This window comes from Suricata suricatta, chromosome 1, assembly GCF_006229205.1.
Source record: "Suricata suricatta isolate VVHF042 chromosome 1, meerkat_22Aug2017_6uvM2_HiC, whole genome shotgun sequence".
Classification (NCBI taxonomy): Eukaryota; Metazoa; Chordata; class Mammalia; order Carnivora; family Herpestidae; genus Suricata; species Suricata suricatta.
Window position 1 is genome coordinate 67181664 of NC_043700.1, and position 18571 is coordinate 67200234.

At 36.6% G+C, this 18571-nt stretch overlaps 1 long non-coding RNA gene across 1 annotated transcript in view; it reads right to left on the bottom strand.

Moving 5' to 3' along the window:
• Window positions 1-1677: 1677 nt before the first annotated feature.
• Window positions 1678-18571, bottom strand: part of LOC115301431 — a 35061-nt gene continuing 18167 nt past the window's right edge. The window contains exon 3 of the long non-coding RNA XR_003913120.1: window positions 1678-1939. This is a non-coding gene — a long non-coding RNA (uncharacterized LOC115301431). The remainder of the gene's footprint in view (window positions 1940-18571) is intronic.

Sequence of the window (18571 nt, forward strand, 5' to 3'; positions counted from 1 at the left end):
ATGCTTCAAATAGTTCTGTATGCACCTAGTTATTTCGCAGAAAGATGACAGATTTACTTACTACTTAGCATGAAAGTAGTGGATTCCCTAGAATGTGGATTCACATGGCACATTCCATTGCACATGTAGCCTCCACCTGGCCCCATGGGCTTTACCATGAGATTTTGGGTGCAGAGACTCAGTAGGACAATGCTAACAATCTTGCCCCTGCTTTTGCTGTAATTCAGTCCTTTATCTCTGGCCCAAAGGTCTTGTGTCTTTTGTCAACACCCATGGATCTGTGACAGGCCTCTTTGTTTAGCTTATAGAGATATTTTGATTGGAGTTCTAGCTCTCCTCCAACTGTCAAACTCATTAAAGTAGGATAAAATCCCCAAAACTATACCATAGTTCCCTGGAGAAGATTAATAGAAATACTGAAAGTTGAAGAGACAAAAAAAGCTACAACCAAGCAATATTATATATTCACTTGATTAAAAAAATTTTTTAACCTATTTAATTGGCAGAAATATTTGATTTTTATTTCATCTTGCTAATTTTGAACCCCATAGGAAAAAGGAAATAAATTTACTTATAACTAACAACAAAATAAGGCAAACATTGATTTGAATTATTTTAAGTTTTTCTTGTAAGCATAGTTTTATAAAAAGCAGGTATTTTTATTGCTTTGAAATTTCTCTAAGGGTTTGGAAGAAGACATATCCCGCCAGAATGTGTACAAGTGGTTCTCTTAATTTTTTTTATCTTGTTGTATCTTATTATGTACATGCTGTATCAGTTTAATTTAGTAACATACATAAAGAAAACCATTTCAACTGAGAAATTTGAAATGGTAGATAATTCATCTAACATTCAAAAAAAATTTAAAGAGTAATAAATTAGCCCTTTTCCACATAATTCTTCATAAAATGTAAATAATGATTTATGATAACTTATGCTATACCAAGTTACCCTTACCCTACAGTGAGTAAATCAACCCCTCTGACTCTTGTTTTTCCCTTGTAAATGGTGGTAGCCAGCATATTAGTCTCCTAGGGCTGGCATTATAGAATACCAGAGACTGGAGGCTTAAATAACAGGAATTTATTTTCTTACAGTCCTGGAGGCTAGAAGTCCACCATCAAGGTGCTGAGATGATTAGTTTCTTCTGAGGGCTGTCTCCTCGGCTTACAAATGGTCATCTTCTCTTGCGTTTTCCCATGGTCTTCCCTCTCTACTTGTCTGTGCCCTGGTCGCCTCTTGTTAATAGGATGAAAGTCATATTGCATTAGAACACACAGGAATGATCTCATTTTAACTTAATTACTTCTTTAAAGATGCTCTCTCAAAATATTACATTCTGAGATACTCAGGTTAGAAATTCAACATATAAATTTAAAGGGGGCACAATTTAACCCATTACAGGTAGATTATCATAGTGTATGTGTGGGAGGTTCCTGGAGAGAGAGGAGCAAGACCCAATGATGTTTCCAGAGGCTGCCAGCCTCTGGACGTTCCCAAACTCCGGGAACGTGACCATGCTCCTTAATGGAAGTGCGAATGGTCCCAGAGAGGCTGGGCACCATGACCGCTGAACGGTCCCAGAAAGACCAGGCACCATGAAAAGAGACGGTCCCAGGGAGGCTGGGCACCGTGGACGTCCCCCAAAGACAAGGAGACAAACCAAGAGCTGAGGGCTAATGGCAAACTTTATTAGGAACAGCATCTTATTTTATACCCTCCTAGCAAACCTGGAGGGCATAGTAAACGTTTAGTCAGCAGTAAATGTTTAACTAGAACAATAGAGACAGTTACAGAGTGGGCAGAGCAGGAACAGCTTGCAACAGTGAGGGGGTACATCTCTAATGCTGTAGCTTCTTGTCGCACTTGGCTGATGACCAGGAAGGCTCTATCCAGCACGTCCTCCTGCGACTTCATCAAGTCCCTTGTTCCCAGCGCTCTGGAAGCAGAAGTCCGATAAAAAAAACGTTTCATACACCAGGACGGTAGTGAGAGCTGAGGTCCGATGTCCTATTTCCCAACATGTATGTAAAACATCTAGTAAAAATTTCAAATGTAATTATAATATAATAGCCATTGTTATAGTCACAAGCCTGTGGAAAGCACTAATTTTTTAAAAATTATTTAAGATGAATCTTTTTATCTTGGCAAAAGACAAAATAACATGCAATATTCATAAATGAGAACAAAACATTATGAACAAAATTTATTCTTGTACCTGTTAGTAAGGTTAGTCTTTTGTATTTAAGAAGCATCATTGGATTGCTAGAGTTTCTCAACATGAAATATTTGTTGAACTCAAGCCCAATATATAAAGTGCAAACATCTTACAATATTGACCATCAAAAACACTTCAAATAAAAAGCAATTATACTTAAAACTGGTTTGTATAGCAGTTAAAATTTGTATAATTATAACTCATATCTATTTATGCAATATCTTTAATATCTATGCCGACATGACATTTTTAAGTCTTTTTTTTGTGATGTATATTGGCAATAAAATTGATTGGGATTTGTAACTAGAGTTGATATTATAGTTTACAACATAAAACCCAATATAAATCTTATATCTTCCAGAAAGTCATATAGCATTTATATTTTTTATGACCATATTAACTATACTATATCTTTCTCTAGGGTAAATATATGTTATCCATTATAGTCTATACTATATTGTACATTTACCAAAAATATATCCATATATTTATTTATTATTATCAATGTACACCATAATTATTTATATATTTATTCATTCATTTTCAGAATAACTATTTTTATAAACTGCCTTATAGCATTAGGTATGATCATATTTTGATTATTGTTTGTTTCATGGGTTTGTTCACAAGTTTCTCTCATTTAAATGCTCTATAAGGAAAAGAGTAATTTCTAATGCTTTTTTACTTTTCCAGAAAGTGGTACTTTTATGCTTATACAGCTCTTGTTATAGACAGAGTGTTTGTGTCCCCCTAAAATTCACAAGTTGAAGCCTTGACCCCCAGTGTAATGGTATTTGGAGATGGGGTTTCTGGAGAGAATTCAGTTTAGATTAGGTCATGAGGGCCCTTATGATGAATTACTGTCCTTATAAGGCACTAGAGAACTTGGTTATTCACCTCACACGCACAAAAGAAGAGTTTATAAGAGCACACAGCAAGGTGACAGCCACCTACAAGGCAAAAAAAAGAGGTCTCAGAAATGGAACCTAGCTTACTGGCAGCTTGATCTTGGATTGCTCAGTCTCCAGAGCTGTACGAAATAAATCCCTATTGTTAAAGCCACCATATCTATGGTGTTTTGTTATGATTAAGACAGGTTTTTCTTTTAGTGCATTTATTCAGGATTACAGATCCTATAAAAGGAAAGATCATTTCTAATACTTCTTTAACATCCTGGAATAGTCGTGTGCTTCTCCTTATTTAATTGAATCATATCTTGGAATACGCACTACCAGAAGTCAAAACCAACAGTGATTTGCAAACATCAAAATGGCTTGAGATTTCTTTCACTGGAGAACTGCTTTCATGGTCATTTCTTATGAGTAATTTAATCAGAGAGAACATTTGGCAAGGAATCAATTAGTATAATGGTTTTTAGATGGCAAGGACTCATAGCCTATATTTGTTACATCTTTTGAACATTTATTAAAGATGCCTTACCATTCAAACTGAGTTGTTTGGTAATTTTGAAGAGAAATGTCATGGCCAGGGTCAAAGATTTTATTTTGTGGATTTCAGCACTGACTCTGGGAAATGGCTTGAATACTAAATGTCACTTGTACCTGAGGGATTCAGCGTACTGGCAAATTATTCAATTTAGAATCCAGACTCTCTCTGTAGCCTCTGTCTATTTTGGGTCAAGTGTATTTATGACCACCTTTAGAGAGGCCTTGGGCTACATTGTAATAGATACCACTAGCATCACAGATATTATCCAGTCTTGCCTTCATCTTTGTTGGGACTCTGTTTTATTTTCATTCTTTCTTTACTGCTAACATTATTTAAGTTTCTTATGAGTATAAGAAGTATCTTAATTTTTTGTAATATGTTTAAATCCATTTAAATCTATGAAATCCCTTTAATTTTTATTTCCCCATTTAGCCCATGTTTTTGTATAGAAAAAAAATTCTTTTCAAAAATAACTTTTCCCAAGAGCTTTTGGGATTATGGTACAGAACCTGGTGTCATTGTCTCCTACTAAAAACAAACAGCAACCTTAGGTATGAAACCTGCCTTTCATGGAAATTATTCCCTCATATGTAACTAACCAATCTAAAGTCACAATGGGACCAGAGAGGAATGACCCCGGAGCCTGTAGCAAGCCCCATACCTCTTAATTTCATTTGTATGTTTTTTCATCTTTTGATGCTGAATGCAGTATGAAATTTAGGGCAGCATATCTAATGCTGCTTTCCAAGATTGAAAACTAATATTTAATATAACTCCTCTGAATCCAGCCTGCTTGCTTTATTTATACAAGTAGCAAATACTGTGCCCGCACATGCTTCCTGGAAAGTCAAGCTGCAGCAGCTGCACCCCTGTGTGCTCAGTTATGCAATCTTTATAAGGCTGTAACTTTGATTAGGCCAGATACAATAATGCAAAAGTACCAAGGCCAGAGTTTGTAGTTCAAGGTCAACCAGGAGCTGTTTTGTACACTTATAACAAGCATGAAGCCCATCGGTCATTCTGTTTGGATCAAGAATGATTTCAATGGACTGGTTGAGAGTTGCACTGTTTACTTAAGGATAATGAGGGGAGAGCCATGTGGGTGGCTCAGTGGGTTAAGCGTCTGACTTAAGCTCAAGCCATGATCTCATGGTTTGTGAGTTCGAGCTCCACGCTGGGCTTCACGTGGAGCTCCACGTCTGGCTTCACATCAGGCTCCATAGAGCCTGGAGCCCTCTTCAGATTCTGTCTCCTTCTCTTTCTCCCTCTGTCTCTATCTCTCTGTCTCTCAAAAATAAATAAACATTTGAAAAACTTAAAAAAAGAAAAGAATGGTGAGTGGACATCTCTCTATGAACAGTAAGCTATCAGGAGGTTTAAGAAATTCCTATTTTTGATCATTTTAACATCCTCAGTATATAGCACAGCCTTTGGCACATAAAGGGGACTCAGTGTGTTTTTATTAAATGAATACAATTAAAAATATCTTTTGACTATAGTAGTGGTTTCTAATTTTCATCCATTACTAGTTTTTCTTTGTTTATGGTCTCACAAGAAGACCAAACCTTCCAAGTCCTTTTTTAATTAGGTGAGACTATTGACTTGATCTAGGTAATGAAATGTGAACAAAAGTGATGGGCGTCACTTCTGTACCAAGGCATTGAAGAGCTTGTATGCTCCACTCAGCTCTGTTCACCTGCCGTCAGCAGCACAGCACGGGGAGTGGAGACCACAGTTATAAGATGAGGCCTTCTGTGTCTCTGGATTGCTGCATAGAGGAGACTTCCTTCGGAGAGCTGCTCAACTTACATGTGATTTCTGCAAGCTTTTGTTTGTGTATTCACCGATATTTGGACATTATTTTGTTATATTTCTATTATGCTGATGTGTAACATTGACTTTATACCTGCTAATTTTATCTCTAATAGACATTGTTGAATCTACATTAGTAGATATTTAACTTTTCATTGTTTGTTAATATTATGTATGCATCATCTTTGAGAAATCCATCCTTGACTTAATTTGTAAACAGATCCAATAAATTTCCTATAAAGTCTTAAATATAAGCTCATTTTATTTATTTATTTATTTATTTATTTATTTATTTATTGCTTATAAACCTACTAGTGACTATATGGTAAATAAATATTTTTTAACAGGCTTTTATTTTGGAAAATAAAGTGTCAATCGAAGAAGAAATCCATAAAAAATTTAACAAATGCCACAGGTGAAAATAAATAACATGCAAATAATAGGTAAGGATTACTTGATCCACAAAAATGACTTAATTAAATAAGCATCATTCAAAGTTTTTTACTTCAATAATTGAAACTTTCAGAATCAATTAAGAAATAACTAATGTGCTATCGGGTTTCCACATTGCTCTCCTGCTCCACAGCACACATTTTCATTACCTTCTAAACTCTAATACTAAAGCCATATTGTTCATGCATGCAACAATGAAAAAATGCTTTAAAAAGGGGGGAGAAACACTTTAGGTGAATGTTCCATTATTCTTATATATTTTTAGATTTAACCTAGAATGTTGGCTTTAAAAATAAAATAATACACCTGACTTCTTATGAAAAATGTGGGGGGTGAAGTAATCGGTGAAACCAGGCAAGAATACCGTACATATGATGGATGTGGTTTATTTTTGTTTTTATTTTTTGGTAGCCAAAACCTTGTAAGCATGAAGCAGAAAGGAAAAGGAAAATAAAGATTTAGAAATGTGTTTAACTTTAGAATTCAAATTTAGAATCGGAAAAAAAAGGGAACTATTTATTCACCAAATATTCAAAAGCAATTTTACAAGTGATGGAGTTTTGAGCCTATGATTAAAACTTCACAGGGAATTTATTGAAAAAGTTTCACAAATTAGATGAACTATAACCAGCACTTTACGTGCACAGTTTTAACTCTTAGAGTAATTTTGTGAATTAGGTACTTTTTCAGTTTTGCAATTGAGAAAATTGGCTAAAAGAACTTGTAAGCTCACTTGAATAATAAGGATGGAGCCTGGGTTTACAATCTTATACATCTTATTACAAGGTGTATAATATATCCACTAGATCTCATTATTTTCTTTAAAAGTCAACTACGCTAATTTGTGAGAGAAGCAAATGGTAGCCTAATTAGTTATAGATAAAAGGAAGGCAAAGATTAGCTATCGTGACTTTTATTTCAAGAGTCCTGTTACATGATGGCTTTGTTTATGATAATAGATTGACTATGAAGTTTAAGAGAGAAAATTAGAAGTTTAATTAAAAATATTTGGGTGTGGTGGGGTCTGCGATGAAGAACCCAGATGTTAGAGTTCTATGAACATGAGTTTAGTTTTATATCTATAAAATGAAAACAAATACTTTGCTTGTAGAATTTTCATAGACAGAGGTGATAATGCATAAGTACTTGGGAAAATGTCTGGCATATGCTAAGAGATCAATATATGATAGTTCCCATTTTCGCATCTCTTTGCACTCTGCTCTTTGGACTGAAGGCAGCCCAGATCGTTTCTGTGCACATAGGAAATAAAAGTAATCAGGTAAAGCTCATAAGAGTCAGGTCAACTGCATGGCAGCAAGACAGGGCAATATTTTTCTACTAAAAGAAAGTCAGGGTGTGATATTAAAAAGCATAATACCAGGTAAGACATTAAAGACAGAAAATTTGGGGGCACCCAAGGGGCTCAGTCAGTTAAGCATCGGACTTTGGATCAGGTAATGATCTCCTGGTTGGTGAGTTTGAGCTCCACGTTGTGCTCTGTGCCAACAGCTTGGAGCCTGGAACCTCCTTGGATTCTGTGTCTCCCCCTCTCTCTATTCTTCCAGCTTGCATTTTCTCTCTCTTTCTCACAAAAATTAATAAAGATTTTTAAAAATGTACTGAACTTGGCCATGGCCACCACATGAGTACCATACACACCTCCCAACATTAGAAGAAAAAAGAAGTATGCCATCAAGGGTACTGTGGCATAATGCTGATTCTTGCTCTTCCCAATCAGCTTCCTAAGGAAATGGACTAGGAGCCACCCGATAGAAACAAGCCTGTGTTCTGGTACTTCTCACGGGTCACTTTACATCCTCCATCACCGTAGTACTGTGTGTTGCCATCGCCAGTGTTCCTACAGGATCACTCCAAATGTTTTTGGCTGCAATTTTTGATGTATAAATTAGCTCTCATAAACCTTTTAGATTTTCATAGGAATGTCTGAGAAACGTTAAAAAACATCCTGTGCTGGCTATGCAGGTCTTGATTCTGAGCTACAAATAAATCCACCTTTCCAGACTCTACTGAGGCTGCTGAAAACTGCAAACCACATTTAGCTTTCCTGTAGCCCCACTAGGCTTTGCACAAAGAGGGTGCTAGACAGAGACCAAGAAGCTAAAGAAAGGGCTTCCTCCTTCCTGTTAATCGTTGATTTCTTGTTCCAGTCAGCACTGCCCTACTCCTTCTTCTCCTTGGTATGGCAGTTTGTAGAAACAAAGGGTTCCCAGATTGCACTGTTTCCATTACTTGCACAACCAGTTCATGAAGCCCCCTTTGAGACACCAGCATCATGCATCTGATCCCACTGTCCGCTGCCAGATGTATGATGCCAGCTCCATACCCTGGTCGCCCACGTAGAGACAAGATGGCCAGAGAGCACTGTCCCCTTTCCTCAGGTGTGAGTTTGACTCTGGGACATTCCTCCCCCAAACTTTAATTTTTTTTTATTTTTACCTTTATCTATTTTTGAGAGACAGAGAGAGACAGAGCATGAACAGGTGAAGGACAGAGAGAGAAAGAGACACAGAATCTGAAGCAGGCTCCAGGCTCTGAGGTAACAGTCAGCACAGAGCCCAACACAGGGCTCGACCCCACGAATGGTGAGATCATGACCTGAGTCGGAGTCCGGAGTCGGACGCTCAACCGACAGAGCCATCCAGGCGCTCCAAGCTTCTAAATTTTAATGATGCTAACCTCTTTTCATTGTTTCCTTAATTCTAGGTAATTGTTTCCTTCAGCCTCTAGCTCAGACACCTTGTGTATGAAAAATAGTTCACGTAACAGGCTAAGAACTGCTCTCCTCGGAAAAGTCTTGCTTGCAAGGTTGGCCCCTGGCTGGTGTCTGGGAATATAGATTTTTGATTGGTTCCCACCCTTCCCTTGTAAGAATGGTTTATTGTGTGGCTAAATACTGTAGTTTATACAGAATCCTTGCTTTCCTTAGTGGGGGGCCTGGAATTCTGGTATGTAATGGGTAGAGAGTGCATTTGTGACCACCCCCAATAAAACTCAGTTACTGAGTGTCTAATGAGATTCTCTGGTAAACAATATTCCACCCTTGTTCCACAGTTCACTGGTGAGGGAGCTAGGGGCATTCTGTCTGACACCACTGGAAGAGAACCTCTGGAAGCTGGTCAGATTTCCTCCAGACTTGACCCATGAATCTCCGTTTGCTGATTTTTCTATCATTTTGCTGTAATAAACTATAGCCATGAATATGACTGTATGTTGAATCCTCTGAGTCCGCTCAAAAACTAGGGCAGGTCATGAGGACCCTTAACACACCTTAGTGATGCAGGGAAATAAAGGCAGAAGGAAATGTCAGATGAAATTAAATTTCCTGATAACCCCTATCCCATTGACAATAACTTGAGGCAGGTAGAATAGAACATTCCTCCAGGAACTCTCTATTGCCTTAATGTTAATGCTTTGCTAGAGGGAAGAACAATCTTAGCTTGACAATAGCTAGGCCTCCAGTATCCCCTGAGTCTTCTTTAGCATATGAAAATCCCTTTGGAACTTTCCCTCTGGCTTTATCTTCCCCAGCTCCCAAGTATATAATCAGTATCTCCTCAGGGGCCTGGGGCAGGTCATCCTGCCCATGGTCCTGTCCCCGTGTTTTAATAAAATCAGTTTTTTTGCACCAAAGACTTCTCAAGAATTCTTTCTTGGCTGTTGGCTCTGAAACCCCATAATTCCAGAACCTCATCACTTAGTATCTCTTCTACCCCCCCTTTTAATAGTTTTCTATATCTACGTAATAATTCTTTGTATAAAATTTTCTCTGTTAGAATACCTGGTGTAGATTAAGCTCTAACCTAAAACTTCTCTATAGCAGAGCTTTTTACAGTGTACCTTTTTACCCAGACCAGTAAAATTACCTGGATACAGTTACATATAAATTCACACACACAGTAGTGGTGCTAAATTGGGGACTAGAAGTATTAGGAGAGGGAATTGGAAATTTGGCTTAACATACACCACTGAAGATGATAAGCTAAAATAAATTTGGAGAACATTTCTCAATGGTGTAAGATAAGTTTATTCTTTCTTGAATACCTGAAAAAGTATTTATAGTAAATCATATACTTTTGCCTTCATGGAGTGAATTTACTTCTTTTATATGAGCAGGCCACTTCCCAGTAGTCAGCATATCCTTGGACACTTAATACCTATGGTTACTTAATACGTTGCAAATTGTTTTATAACCATATCATTAGTTATTCATAGAATCTGTAGGTAATATCTACTTTGGGTTTATTCCAAAGTCTTTGATAAGGTCGATAGAAGTTAAATTGTAAAAATGTACCCTGGCATAATAAAACGTTTTACTCCCTTCTTTAAACTAACATTTTATTTTATTTTAAGTAGCAGGGACATTGTAGAAAAATTTCTAAGAGGCCCACAAGAAACTGACATGTACAATGAAGTTATGCTAAAATGTTTCTAAATATTTTCTATGGAGTTAATATTTTTTATCAGTAAGTTGGCAGAGCAAGAATAAAGACCATAAAATTAAAAACATATGGCATGCAAATGAGACATAGAGATTTTAATTATAAAAGCATAACTTAATCCTCTTATCTCTTTTGAATATATAAACATATAACTCTTACCTTTTTTCCTTTCTACACTATCATCTTGGGCTGTCATCTATGATGTGACAATTTACAGAGTGAAAAATGAATAATGGGTCATAAAATCGTGCTTAAATTTCCAAAGGTATTAGGGCAGTTAGTGACCTCACTATTCCATTCTGACTTTTAAAGAAACACTTTGAACAAATAGAGAAATTCAAAGTTACTCTCCAAGAATTGGGAATTAAACTAGATGGCTCAAGATCTTTGATTGGAGGCATCTGCTCTAGGTCACGTTTTTTTTCAGAGCAGAGATGTGGATACCTACGCATTGCACTAGATTCAGATTTGTTCTTATAACATCTCTCCGCCTAACTCCTGTAGGATTCTCCTGGCACATCGTAGTCATTAAACACCATCACAGGATGCTTGGAGCAGGATACCAAACAACGCATACTCCTTTGTACTTTTGGAGTTAATCTGGGAAAAAGACTATAACAATAATCACCATTCCCTTCCCTGATCACCATGGCGTATTGCTATACAATACCTCTCCTAGTTTTGACTTGCTGTTGCTCCTGGGTAAAATAAAGAAGATAATTGCAGTTATATTTCAGATTAGAAAACTTTGGAGCTTCTTAAAGGGAATATACCAGGTCTTTTCCAATATTGAACCAAGTATTAATGGAAAGAAAAGATAAAAACATATAGAAACAAATTAGGTTATAGAGGAGAGATTCTTTTTGGTTTCACTCAAAATGTTCTGATATCTTCCATTTGCCTCTGTACTTGACACTTGAGGATACAGACTTGGTTTCTCAAAAAGACATCCTTTGAGTTGCCTCATTTTTTACTTACTGTGGCAACTGGTCGCATTTTTGGTGGGATGATTATTTGTGTTTGCCACATCACAGGATATTAAACATCTCTGGCTGTTGTCTACTAAAAAACTACAATAGCCTGCTTTATTATTTTGGCTACCAAATACACCACACACATTGCTGACGTAAGACATGTGCTCCACTTGAAAACCACTATATTTGAATTTTATTCTATAATAATTTTTAAGTATAATTTCAATTATATAATTTAAGAGTCAAGAGGACATCATTCCAAAATGTATTGTATCTTTTTGCCATCTGAAAGATTTCTTTTCTTTGTTAACACCTAATTCTTTCACTTCTTTTCTGGGCCAGCATCTCAACTTTGTCACATTCATGGTAACATGATTTCCAGAGTAGATGAGCTTTTTCTTGGAGACTAAAAGCTTCATGTCAGTTTCCTGACAAGGGAACTTTTGTATTCTTCGTCTTGCAGAGCTGTTCTTTACTACTTAACTACCCACTAAATTCCAATTTCCTGTCTGAGGCAAGCCTTCAGTTCTCTACTAATTTGCCAAGCACAGATGAGTAGTAGGCCCTGAGTCATCAAGGAATTTCCAGTTTGGTTACCAGAGTTAACCACTTTCAAGGCAGTCTTTTATGAATCATTTAGATTTTGACTTCCCTTTCTCTACTCCATCAGATGTTCCTTCTCAATCACGTCACCTTGGTTTTATAACAAAAATCTGCATCATACTGTCAATGACTGTAACAGACCACTTCTAACTAAAATAAGAACTGTTTCTTTACACATGGACAAAGAGACAACTTCTCAGAAGACAGTTATGTGTCTAAAAGCTTGAGTATGAACCATTTACTTTAGCTGTGAGGTTGTGGGCATGTCCTTTAGTTTCTCTGTGTCTTTCTTTTAAGTGAAAGGCAGGGACAGGTAGTCCCTAAAACACCTAGCAATGCTGTGAGTCTAGATTAAATGCCAAAGGAAGTTGAGCGTTTTTTGTCTGTGAAGTAAGAACAAGTGACACCTGTATTTTAAACTCTAGGCTATACATGTAGTTCCTGGCTAGTCATTGAGTTATGATGACCAGTTTAAGGTATATAAGAGAATTAATGTAGAAAAGGTGCTGATGTGGCTTCTGAACTATACTTTTAGAAGACTCTGGATTCTGATTTTTCCGTTGTACTTTGTAAAACCCCATTTTGCTATCATCCAAGCTCCAGTGTTTATCTAAGCTAGACAAATACAAGTGACTTCAAGATGAAACCTTCTTACAGGAAGGCCAAGCAGACCAGGACAATCTGTTTATAAATCAAATCAATGTCTGAATAGGACAGAAAAAAGAAGAGGAAAATCAAATGCAAATTAGTTGCATATTCAATGTTTCAAGTCAAGATCCTTAACCCCTTAACCAGTTGTGTTTGAAATGATAAAGTTCTTCATAGTTATGAATATTTTCTTTTTTAAAGTTTATTTATTAATTTTGAGAGAGAGAGAGAGAATGCATGTTAGAGGAAGATATAGAGAGGGAAAGAGAGAATCTGAGACAGGCGACGAGCTGTCAACGCAGGGCCCAACCCAGGGCTCAATCCCACAAAATGCGAGATCATGACCTCAGCAAAAATCAAGAGTGGGGTGTTCAACTGACTGAGCCACTCAGGGGCCCCTGAATATTTTCAACTTCTTTGCTTTCAAGTAGTTAAACACTTAATATCTAGTTTGGTATGTATTTGAGGACAGATGTAAAAAGTCTCAGAGAAGTGAGGTTTAATAAATAATAAACTAAAATATTAAGGGCTACAAAGGTATATTCATAAATAGGTTTGCGACTATACATTAAGTGACATACACAGTTGTAACTCTATTATCACATGAAATTCATCCTTGCTATTCCATCATGGAATACATACTTTTTATGTTCTATAAATACCAGTTTTGTTGTTGAAATATTTCTTTGAAAGATTTTTTTTTTACTGAAAAATGCAAGGAAAAGAAGAAGTCAAATTAAAATAAAATTTGGCAAGTCAAACATTCAGATTTCTTACAATGATTAGGAAGTATAGGAGATCCATTTTTTATATGCTGATAGTATTTTAAGTGCTGACTCGCTGTACCTTCAGAAGATGTTGAGACATCATCAGTTCCTGGCTCAGACTCTGCAGCAGCCCCTCATCTTATCTTACTCAGAGTAAAAGCAATGCATTCTCAGCCATTTCCACCACTGATATGATCTGTCTCCATGGTAAACTCTCTGTTTTCTAGACCTCCATTCCAGCCACACTGGTCTCCTTTGAATCCCTTCCAACTTCACATGTGGTCTTGTCTTAGGGCATCAGGACTGGTGATTTTCTCTGCCTAAAACTACTTTCTCTGGCTAACTCTTTCATTCTCAATAAGCATTTGCCCAAACATTGCTTTTCTGATGAGGACTACCACTAAACTTTTAATTGTAACCCATTCCATATTTCAGTTCCTTCAAGTCAACAGTCAAGATGTAGCTGACCCCGCCCTATTTTTTTGCTGCTTTCTGTGACATTTAATGGCTTATAAAAATGCAGTATAATTTACTTATATATTTAATTTATTGAGTGATGTTTGTCTATATCTTGATAGAATATAAATGGCAAAAAGCCGAGTTATCATGATACTCTGAATGTTAAGTCCTACCCAAATCCATATGTTGAAATTTTAATACCCAATGTGATGGTATTTGGAGGTGGAGCCTTTGGGGAACGGTTAAGTCATGAGGGTCCAGGCCTCATAAATGGGACTGATGCCTTTATAGAAACGACTCCAGAGATCTCTCTTGGCACTGCCACGTGAGGACAGGTGAGACGCCGCAGGCTACAACTTGAAAGAAGGCTCTCCCCTGGCCCTCTGGGACCCTGATCTCATACTGCTGGTGCTCAGAACTGTGAGAAATACATTTCTGTCATTTGTCATTTGTAAGCATTCCATTTGTAGCTTGTGTTTCTTATTTTGCTATCGGAGCCCCAAAGACTCACAATTGTTTACCTGCTTTATTCATTCATGTGTCCCAATTGCCTAAACAATGATGTGCTCACACTAAGCACTCACTAAATAGTTGAATTTTTTTTAAAAGAAATAACATGATTAGATAATGATGGTAAAGATGATGATGATGTTAATGGTGATGATAATAATGATGATGAAGTGATTATTCTGTTTTCTACCCTAAGCTAAGTAGTTTACTTTCATAATTAACTCAAACTTCCCTCTAAAAACTATTGCACAGAGATATCATATTTATTATGTTATCAATGAAAACACTGCAACTGGAAGAGTTAAGGAACTTGTCTCAAATATAACAGTAATAAACTAGAGGAACAGGGACTGGCATCTAGACCTGTCAGTCTTCAAGGTCTAGGCCCTTATCTTATACTATGTGATAATATAGAATTTAGGTAAGAATTTTATATTGACAATAAATTTCATATACTGTAGTACAGTATATCATATGAACTTTCACCTTCCATTTGACTTTTGGACACTGTTATTCTGGCCCTTAAATTCATGAATTATTTATCACACTTCTACTCACTTTATAAAACTCTGAGAATTAATTGTTATGAATATCTTGTGGAAGTTTAGCAGCACGAATGAACAATTTGCAAATGAAACATGTAGAGGAAAAATTTTATTAACTCAGCTTGCTTGATAACACAGAATCCCAAGTTAAAAAAGTTATGGGAGACGAGAGAGCAATATTGTCAAAGGAAGGAACATAAAAGTTTAAAGATTCCAAGTGGCTAAGTGAAAAATAAGGCAAGCAAGCAATATAATAGTTATTATCAACAAGCAATGTATGCTGTGAAGAGTGGGGATGGAGATTAAAAAGAAAAAATGGATAAAATTAAGTGGATAGAAAATATTCCCATTGTGGAGTACAGTACACCTACAAGTTAAGTGCATGAGCGCTCTTAAATTTGTTTCTTTGAATTCCTGATAAAAATAGTATCTACCTCAAAGAGTTGTTTAGAGAAAAAAAATGAGTTTGTATAATTAAATTGGTTAGAAATAGAGCCTAGCAAGCATAAATATTTTCTATAACCATTTTATGATTCTTATGGGCACAAATCTCTCTCTCTTCACTTTCCTATTAAGGAAATCAGTTGCTCATGAATGATTTCCCCTCATATCTACTTAGAAGTGGGTAGATTTGAATTCCAGTTGATTTAAGTATTTTTATGAGTCCTTTTGCTTTTCTTTTCCCTCAGTATTTGGGAATAGATGGAAACAAATAACATGTGATAGAGAAAGGAATAGTCTGTTACCTGAATATTGTCCTCTAGTAGCTGGCCTTTGTACTTAATCTCTCCTGGTCTCTGGGCATGTGTTAACATCCGGTGAAAATCTCTAAGGTTTCACAGTGGTTACCTTATCCTACACTTTGCACCTCCTTCCTGAAAACCTCAAATTCTTTCAAGTTACCAGTTCTCTGCACACCTGTGTTCATCATCGAAGCTACAGAAGTAACTGAGTTTACTGCATGCCAGGAGCAGGAAATGGGGAGTGCAGAGCATTAACCTGGGCTCTTTCTCTGCCTAATTAACACAATGTCACTATTTCTACTCAAATAGAGCCACATGTGGTGGTCATGGAGCACACTGTGTGATGACTTCTTCTTAAAAGCTCCAAGTGATAAGCAGTGCACAAGCTTCCTCTGTTTTCATATTTCCCCTCGATGTGTGGATTCTGCCGCCTCATTCTTCTACTCTTGGCCAAAGCCCAGGTGGTGATGCTTTTGCTAGGTGAGCTGGGGAGACACTGAGCCCTGAGGCCTCTACCCCATTCCATCCCAAAGATGTTGCCAGACGCTCTGGGTCACATGACAAGAGACAATTCAAGACAGACAGCACACAGCATATGACAACAACAGGGGAGAGTTTCTTAAAGTAAATGTTCACTCTCCAGATGCTAGAGTGGGTGAGCTCAAGAGAGAGCTGCATGCCCTGGAGCTTGGTTTTCTATATTTTATTGATAGTTGTTTACTATCAAGTGGAATGTTCATTACCTGGGACAGGGATTTCTTGTAAGGGGGGAGGGGTCATGCCTTCTCTTCCTTATTTGGTCAGGGGTTTCCTGTCATGGCACCAGCTGCCATCTTGGGCTTGTCTGGTTTGACCCAGCTTCTTGTGGAGTGCTGCCAGGACTGGCCTTCCCCGTAGCTGGTCATGACTTCCTTGTTGGTGGCTTCCAGGCATCTTATTAGAATTAACTAACTGCCTCTAATAATGCTGCTGAGTCCTATCTCAGGGAGCTGGGCAGCACTTTAAACCTAGTTTCATTCCATTCAAATCTCCCAGGGAATGCTTTTCTTTCTCTTATGTGGGGGTAACTACCTTACATTGTATCTTGTATCTTCTATGTCCTGTGGCTAATAATTAAAAATAATCATAAAAAAATTCTCAGGGAACTGAATCAGATTTCGATTTTGAAATTTTGTAAGAAAAATATGAGTGTACAAGTCTCTTCTGCTTAAGTCATGAGTTGAACTCTGACCCCTCTGTTCAGCCTTTTTAATAGAAAATATTAGGTGACAGGAATTAACAACTGGAATCAAAACACATAGGACATTAGTTCAAAAACAATTTAACTCTTTGTAAGAGTAAGAAAGGGAAAGGAAACATACTTACTAAGCATCTATTACTATTTCTCAGAGTGTTAAAATTGAAATGGAATATTTAACATTTATCAAAAGAGTCACAAAGTGAACAAGAAATCATTTTTATATCAAAACATTGTATTATATTTAAATAGCAGTCATTTATATTCAAATAACAATTCTGGACTTGAATGGATTCCTGTTCTGGTTCCAATGCTCTCCTCTCCCTCACATTTGTGACTCATTAACAGTCACATGTCAATCTCTATTCCCAGGAATATTCTCCTAGACTATTGGTCTCCCTGTGACTTTTGTTTCGGATTACCATCTCTGCCAAACTACCAAGAAAGGAAATTCATTTGCTCTTTTTTTCCCAATGACTTTAATAAACATCTTTTTTAAAGCCTTAATTTCCCTCATCTTTCTATATATTGAACTTCTTCATACTGTATAAATTATACAATCCATTATTTACTTATCTGTACCCTTTAGATAATATAATAGATAGATCCATGCTATCTTTATATAGAAGTTCTTCTAGACATTTGAAATAAATATATTTCTTCAAAAAATAATACAGTAATGTTTGTCAAAATCATCTTTAACTTTTCCTGTTTTTAATTTTCTTTTCTTACTTCCCAAAAGAATAGGTGTGATGTGGGACACCAAATTAGTAACACAAAACATAACATCCTACTTTTTAAAATGCTTAAGACCTATATAGAATTCCCATTATTTATTATAAATATGTACTGATTAGAACTCTTTGTCCTAACGTCTGAAAGAGTTTGTCATTTAACACAGTCAAAATGCTTCAGAAATTCTCCAGTATCATATCTGTTTTTAGAGTTAGCCAATCCATATGGAAATCCATACCTTTATTTGCATTTAAAGCTCTAAAACTTATAATTGCTCAACTTTATTTAGCATATTTTTAAACATATTGTAATGATTAATTTTATGTGTCAACTTGACTGGGCCACAAAGTACCCAGGTATTAGGTTAAGCATTATTCTGGGTGTGTCGTGAGGGTGTTTCTGAATGAGATTAGCATTTGAATCAATCGATCCAGCCAAACAGATTGTTTTCTTTAATATGAGTGTCCCTTATCCAATCCACTGAAGGCCTGAACAGAACAAAAAGGCAGACTAAGGGAGAATGCTTTCTGTACCTGTCACTAAGCTGAGACATATATTTTTTTCCTATTTTCGGATTTGAACTCTGAGTTGAACTTCAACTAATCAGCTCTTCTGATTCTCAGGCCTTTGAATTTGCAACGGAACTGAGCATCAGCTCCTGAGACTCCAGCTTGCCAACTGCAGATCTTGGGATTTCCAGCCTCCATAACTGCAGGAGACACATATTGAACCACAGGATTCAGTATTCTTTTTCTCTCTACTCTAAATAACTCAAGGGTTATGGAACACCTTTGGAATCTGCTGCTGCATCAATGTACATTACTTGCAGGATTTTAAAGATGTGTTCGCTTTAATAATGTTAAGAGTTTATAGATAAGGCAGGGCTAGATTAAAATCTGAAGCTAGATAGATGTGATGACTATAATATAATTTTTAGTAAGTGTGGAGGCTGCTTTTA